Consider the following 8161-nt stretch of genomic DNA (forward strand, 5'->3'; position numbering starts at 1 on the left):
AGAGTGGACCTTAATCCTATGGGACTGCTCTGCTTATAAGAGGAGGAAATGACACCACAGCTCACTCTCAGTTATACACAGAGAAGAAGGCATGTAAGGACAGAGCAAGAAGGGGCAGCCACCTACATGGAAGGAAACCAACACTGACAGCACCCTCATCTTGGACTTCTACCTTCTAGAACTCTGAGAAAATAACTTACTGCTATTTAAGCACCCCCAGCCCATGATCTTCTACTGTGACAGACCACAGAAGCTGTGCTTAACAAATAGCAGGCTCAACAAAAGCTCGTGAAATAAATGGCTTTGGGGTCTGATGATGACTCCAAGAGACACAGGCTGGTGTGGACAGGTACAAGCTGTTGAACCAATATGAATTCAAATCCAGTTCTTCCTAAGTAGGTAAAAATAATTCTTCCTTTGTGATCAAAGATAGTCAAATGACATGCAACAAGAATAGATGCAGAAAAACAAATTCCATTCTTGATTATGTTGTTTTTCTTAAAGTATTCATTTTGATTTTTAAAACATACTTGACCTTAAAATCCATTTTGGTAATTTCCATGATTGTTAAATAACAATTCAAGTGTTCGCAGAATCCAACAAGTGTTGACTTAAAATTCTGTTTCCAAAGAACACTGACAGGCCAAAACCTTTTTTTTTTTTATTTTTTTTTTTTTATATTCCTGTTTTTTTTTTTTTTTATTGTAAACAAATGGGATACATGTTGTTTCTCTGTTTGTACATGGCGTAAAGGCATACCATTTGTGTAATCATAAATTTACATAGAGTAATGTTGTTTGATTCATTCTGTTATTTTTTCCCTTCCCCCCACCCCTCCCACCCCTCTTTACCCTCTATACAGTAGTTCCTTCCTCCATACTTGCCCCCCTCCCTAGATGCCCTTCAATTGATGAGTGGATAAAGAAACTGTGGTATATATATACAATGGAATATTACTCAGCCATAAAGAATGATAAAATTATGGTATTTGCAGGCAAATGGATGAAATTGGAGAATATCATGCTAAGTGAGATAGGCCAAAATCTTTATTCACTCAAACACAGAATTCGAGAGAGAATAATCAGTGTTGCTTTAGAATACATTGATTCTAACACTTTCATCTCTTCTTATTTATTTATTTATTTATTTTGTAGAAGATTAAAAGTTTATTAGAGGGCTCATGGTTTCAGAGGTCTTAGTCCATAGAAGGCTGGCTCCATTCATCGGGGTCCAAGGTGAGGCTGAGCATCGTGGCAGGGAGAGCAGCTCACATGATGATCAGAAAGCAGAGACTCCACCAGCCACATACACATATACAGCCCAAAGCTATGCTCCAATCCCCACCTCCTCAAGCACACCCAGGACTAAAAGTTCCAACCCTCTAGTAACGGGGTTGGCTCACCTGGAGCCAGTCTCCCAAAGTGAGGCTACCCAAAAGTCCCAACCATCAGTCATATCATTAGCATACAAAAAGGTATTTATCACTCTGGAGACTCTGAAGGGCTTTAGGTATTGTGTACCAGGAATGGGACAAGATCAAATGTCTGACTCTTATTTTAAATCAAAATTCCACCATCATGGGAAATGTAATATGTTTAATGAAAATGAAGTCAGGCTGAAGTAAGTAGACTCCTATGTAACTCACATTCATCTCTTCTTGCGTAAGTATGTGTCCATGTGTGTATGTGCACATTATGACTGTATGTAATACCCACCTCACTCCCAACCAAAATTATATTTCTCTCTTCCTCCCAGTTCATTATCATTTGCTTTGTAACACTTACTACGATTAGAAATTACAAATTTGTGTCTTCTTAATCTGACTCTACCACTAAGTAGTAAGTTCCATGGGGAAAAAGATTTAGTCAAATTGTATCCTAATAGTATTTCCTGTTCCTAGCACCACACCCACTCCATTATAGGCGCTCATTATTTACTGACTATATAAATGATTGTAGTGGAGTAATTAAAATGCACAACCATTTCACTAAACTCCAAGGATAAATAAAAACCCATACCTTCGTTTTTATATATAAAATCAACTCATCGTCAGAGACCCCCAGGGACCATTTTGGAGTTATACACACACTACAAGCAACACAAACATTTTTCTCTTGCCAGAGTTGAATGAACTCATCAAGAGAAATGAATACTGCCAATGACTTCCAAACACTCCTCTGGGTGACTGGCAAAGAAAGAGGCTAAAATTGGCCTTGCCAAGTGGACCAGCTAGTCTCTCTGAATCAGCACTCAACATGGTTGACTTAGCACCTAGGAACTGTTCTCCAAAAGCCCAGAAAGCAAGCACACTAACTTGATGAATGTGAACGTGTTTGCTTTTGCCGTTCGTTGTGACTCACAGTGACTGATGTGCTGTGCTTTGGGTCAGAATGAAAAATCACAAAAACCTAATCATTGGTACCTGTAATGAGCTCCCCTTAGCTAAGACCCCTGAGATTATATCTGAGCAAAGATCTTTCCAACATGCTCGGGTGACTCAGGTCATTATCTAATCATTTATATTTCTAGAAAGGCCTTGGACAATAAACTGGGAGTGTTTCATAGTCTTAGAAATCAGGCCTGCCGGGAAACACACTGTGTAAAGGAAAAGTTCACGACATAAATCTTTATGTTGGTTTAAAGTTTAATAACTCTCTCTACATTCTCATCTTCTAGTCATTCACTCTCAGTATATAGGGAAGTGCATTATACTCAGTGGACCTACTGATCAGCAAGGAATAAATTGGGGAGGTGCATTAAGCCTTTTAGGCCATTAGGATATCATTTAGTGACTTGGAGAAGGTCATTTACTTACAGCAAGGAGCCCAGGTCCCTGTCGAGGAAGAGCATTTAATCCCAGCTTACCCATGTGCTTCTGTCCAAGGTGCATTTACTAATTTAATTTCCTCTGTAGGTTTTCTTTTATTTGTCCTGTTTTATTTCTCCACTTTATAGTCACGTTGCCCAATTTAAACTTAATTAAAACTTTCAATTAGAAAAAAAAAAAGAGAGAATTCTGCAGACCTCCCTGGAAACACTTCATTAATGGAAACTACTTATTAAGCAAAATATCTCACTGTGCAGACTAGATCCAAAGCTTCAAAGATCTAATGTGTCCACCCCCAACAGCCCCCCCACACACACACACAAAGCCTGGCTGAAGTTGGCAGAGATAAATACATGCCTTAAAGTTGGAGAGTTTAGAGTCTAAAATCACACCTCTTTTAGTTTGAGGCAAAGTATTGTGTTCACCTGACCATGAGAGTGAACCATGATCCAGGTCAGAACCAGCAAAGCCAAGCAATGAAGGTACTGTCTCTGGAATTACTGGGAAAGATGTCCTATCTTCTCTGTGCCTTTCAGTCTCATAAGGCACAAGTCTAGAATTCTTAGGAGGCTAAAACCTACAAAGAGGAAGGGAGCCTGGTGCAATGGTGAAGGCCTATAATCCCAGTGGCTCAGGAGGCTGAGGCAGGATTGTGAGTTCAAAGCCAGCCTCAGCAATGGTGAGGTGCTAAGCAACTCAGTGAGACCCTGCCTGTAAATAAAATACAAAACAGGACTGGGGATGTGGCTCAGTCGTCGAGTGCCCCTGAGTTCAATCCCTGGTACTCAAAAAATGAAGAAGGGAGAAACTGAAAATCAAGATACAAATTCCTGAAAATTCTTAACACTTGATCCAGCTGTGCCAGAATATATTTATAACTGTGCTTTCCAGGGATATAAGCCAAAAGGAAAATAAAGAGAACAAAAGCAAATAAAGTTCTCCCTATCTTTTTTTTAAACTTAAAACCTCAGACCAAGTTCCAGAAGTACTGACCTAAGCCATTTTGAATTGTATCCTATTAATTGCAGATAAGGTAGGTTCTATTCTCATCTCTTTTTTTTATAAAATGGATGCTAAGTCTTAGAAAAGTCCAGTAACTTGGGGCTATGGTTGTAGCTCAGTGATAGAGCACTTGCTTAGCACGAATGAGGCACTGGGTTCGATCCTCAGTACCACATAAAAAAATAAACAAATAAAATGAAGGTGTTGTCCCCTTCTACAACTAAACAAAATTTTTAAAAATTTTTCAGTAACTCAAAATCATGCAGATTGTAAATGTTGGAACTGGACTCGACACTTGGCCTCTCTGGCTGCAGAGCCCATGTCCTGAACCATCAGGCATACTACAATTTACAGAATGACTCTCCTTTAAGGACTGTATTAGAGTTCTCCATAAAACAACCAAAAGTAAATAGACCTAGAGATGCAGAGAAGGAGATTTATTTTAAAGGATGGCTCACATGATTGTGGAAGTTTGATGAGTCCAAAATCTGAAGGAGTAGGCCTCCAAAATCTGATGGAGTAGACCAGCAGACTGGAGACTCAGGGAAAGAGTTGCAGACCAAGTTCAAAGGATTCCTTCCTGCTTCTGGAGAAACCCGTCTTTGTTCTATTAAAGCCTTTGAATGACTCCATGAGTCCCGCACACATTATGGAGAAGCCTGTTTTACTCTAAGCTTACTTATTGTTTGAATGTTCATCTCATTAATAAAAACCACCTTCACAGAAATACCTGGAATAGCGCCTGACTAAATATCTGGGTGCTGGGGCCCAACCAAAGGACACATGTGATTGACCATCACAAAGATTGTATGGAGACAACACCCTGCCTCCTTGTATGGAGCATGTCAGAGTCAACCACCTAAGAAAAGTCTAGCAATAGGCTCCATCTCCCAGAGATTAGCTGACTTCTTTATATTGACAATGGCCATTCTCTAGGGAGTCTCACAAACCCTAAAAGATAGCCTAGAAACACATCGAATGCTAGGCTGGTGACAGATACTCCTGCCCAGAGTCTTCCCTGATGATTCCATGATTTTTCTTATCAATATACTTCATCCCTAAAAAGGTTAGGGTCATCATAAACATCAAGTGAGCCAAGAGGATATGGTGGTGAGCTGGGGTCTCTGTCTCCTGCTTTTCTGTCCTAAAGGAATACAACTACCTAAAAAGAAAACTAAGACCAGATAAAGTTGGACTCACAAAGAAAACATCATCAGAGACTGCCATCTCTTCCTGTCTTGCCTTCTTTATTTTCTTGTTGATTTTGTGGTTTTTTAAGTCACATATCTCAAAGAAATATTTGGGTTTCTCTGCCTAACCCTTTAGCTTATTATCTTAGTTCTGTTCAAGAGAATTTGGCTTTTAGAATTAAAAGCTAGCAGTGCCTTTTCTTTCAGTCTCATCTTTAATCTTTTACAATATTTTTCATAAAACACTTTTATCCATATAAGCCCCACTAGTTTTTATGTTTCCCAAATGGATACACCTAGGAAAATCTATAGATTTCCTCTCCCATTACATCCAATTCCCTGTGTAGAAGGCACAACTGACTTACTGTGATGATTATCCTTCCTGATTTATCACATACACCTGCTGTGATATAAGTCATTGGATTCTAAATCAACTGTCTGACACAGAAAGAAGCCCAGAAAGCAACGTGCCACAAGTCAAAAAAGCACAGGTGTTATGCATGATTAATCACTGGTATGGTTTGGGTATGAAGTGTCTCCCCAAAGCTCCCATGTTAATGCAGAAGTGCTCAGATGTGAAATTATTATGAGAGCTATGAATGAATCAGTCCATCTTATTTGAATGGACTAACTGGATGATATTTAGGGACAGGTGGGGCATGGCTGGAGGAGGTAGGTTGCAGGGCAGAGGGAATGCTATTGGGCCTTGTGTCTTGTCCCCCTAGTTTCTTTCTCTCTCTGCTTCCTAGCCACCATTAGTGAAGCAGTATCCTTCCACCATGCCCTTCTACCATGATGTTCCACCATATCCTGGGCCCAGAGAGATGGAGTCAGCTGACCATGGATGGAACCTCGGAAACCATGAGTCAATAAAGTTTTCCTCCTCTAAGTTGTTCTTGTCAAGTATTTTGGCCACAGTGGCCAAAAACTAACACAGCCATATAAAAAATCTGGGGACCATTTAGTGATAACTGATGGGGGCTGCACACCTGATCTCTATAAGGATACAGGAGGTGCTAAATCTCCTGGAAGATACCCCAAGTCCACAGTAAACAGTTTCAAACCTGTGACATAAAGTGGACAATAGTTCGTTTGGTTATATATTGGCCCTAGTCCTTCCCCATAAGGAAGCCAACTTGTGAATTTCTTCCCTTAATTAGGAGGATCAAGTAAAAGCTCTGTAGGTCAGGAGCTACTATTTAAAAAAAAAAAAAAAAAAAAAAAAAAAGCTTAGTGCAATTCCAATGTGGCAGGATCCACAGGAGTCTGTGGACTTCAAATATTAGTGCCTAAAGAGAAGGGAAGATGCTTCACCTCCAGATCCACCTAGAAAATTCTTATAGCATTGGAAAGCAACTGAGTTTCTCTACCTCACATCACATCACAAGGTTACGATCCTCATAAGAGACTGCAAACATCCTTAGATGAGAATTCCATCAAATCACCTCCCTGCTGTAGATCTTCAGTGATGTCTGGCCGACGTCTGCTGTGTCAGGCCTGAGTGCTCGACCTTCACATTCCCTTCTCACCAACCTCATGCTTCTCCACTTTCTCAAAAATGCCAGACTTGGAAGGAAACAAGAAAAAGGAGAGGAAGGATGAACTTTCCAGTCACACTACTGTTTGGAATGGAAGCAATGGGAATCCTTTTTTTTCACAAGGTGGGTGTCCAGGGGAATTCTTGGTAATTCAATGTTGGACAGTCAGAGACCCAGAAGTTCTGGTGTTATGAACACAACATAAGAAGGAATATATTGCATCCAAGCCAGTGCTGGCAGCAAGGCTGGTGGCAGCCACAGTAACACCATGTCACTACAGAGGGGAGGAGCAACATAAATGGAAAGAGAAAGAAACACAGCGGAGGAATTTGGCACATGAATACCTGTAGGAGGCAGTACTTAGCTTGTACAAAGCTTGCACAGTGAACTGGTATTTGCAAAGTGCTCATAATTCTCCTCATGTAAATGGAGACCTGGGGAGGAGATCCAGCCTGAGGAGGGCATATTGAATCACGCTGCTACCAGAAGCTCAGAGATCATAGCAAATATTGTAACTCTGTCCCAGCCAGTGCTTACTATGTGCCCGGGGTGCCCCAGGAAGGTCACAATCAGAACAGAAAGTGAAGAGTGGATCCTGGGGAATTGGGGCAGAGATGGAATCCCTCTCCCTTTGAACACTATGGCTCACCTAACCAGCTGAAAAGGGCCAGAAACGAGGCAGATGTGATTACATTCTAGGGTTGTCTTCAAATTTCATTTTGGGGGTCAATGATTTGCATGAAACATACTATGTCTCCTCCACCCAGAGTGTCTGGCTTCTCACCCTATGAGTAGACTTCTCCAGGAACATCCCAGACCCAGCCATCCAGCAGGCTGGCATCTGCTGCATCCTACCTACAGGTGTGGTGATTTAAACTCTCCAAACAAACACCACCTAACAAGTTCCAGTTAGAGCTAGACCTCAGCCCCAGAGCTTCAAAAGAAGAATTCTGCAGGCTCACCCTAGAAGTATAGCCATCTAGGCCTTCTGGACAAAACTCCAGGAGAGGGTACTTCCAGTTCCCTCCCACTCTGTACTGGTGGGCAGGGAAGCTGAGAACTGATTCAACCAGAGACGCTCCCATGTTACGCCAGCAGGTCCATTGGCAACAAGGAGAAGGAGGGTGGCTGAATCACTCCCAGTTCCTGGCTCCATCTGGGAGGGGTCCAGCCAGAGAAGAAAGGGAAAGAAGTGCAGTCTAGAATGTTCTGTGCATGTCCAGCCCTGTCCATGAGTTCAGTCACTTCAGGGGAGAAGTGCTTTCGGTTTTTAAGATTCTTTTTGTTGTCCTGGTTGTATTTGTAAATACAAATGCATATTTGTTTCTGTGTTTCTTTTCCCTTTATTGCCCTTTCACTATTTTGTTTTCTAAGGGATAGTAGTTGAGATTTTTTTAATTTATTAAAAAATAAATTAAATTGTTCTTGTTTATTGTTACTCTGACTCTCCTCCTTTCCCTCTAACAGTCAAATCACCTTGTCCTTCCTCTGTCTTTGGTTTTTTTTCTTCCTCTTGATGGTGTTCATGTGCTACCTCTCTTCTGCTTTCTTTCTTATCAGTTTTTGAACATTTTAACCTTTCTTTTGCCTTCCTACTCAATTTC

This window comes from Sciurus vulgaris (genome assembly GCF_902686455.1).
Source record: "Sciurus vulgaris genome assembly, chromosome: 6".
Taxonomy (NCBI): domain Eukaryota; kingdom Metazoa; phylum Chordata; class Mammalia; order Rodentia; family Sciuridae; genus Sciurus; species Sciurus vulgaris.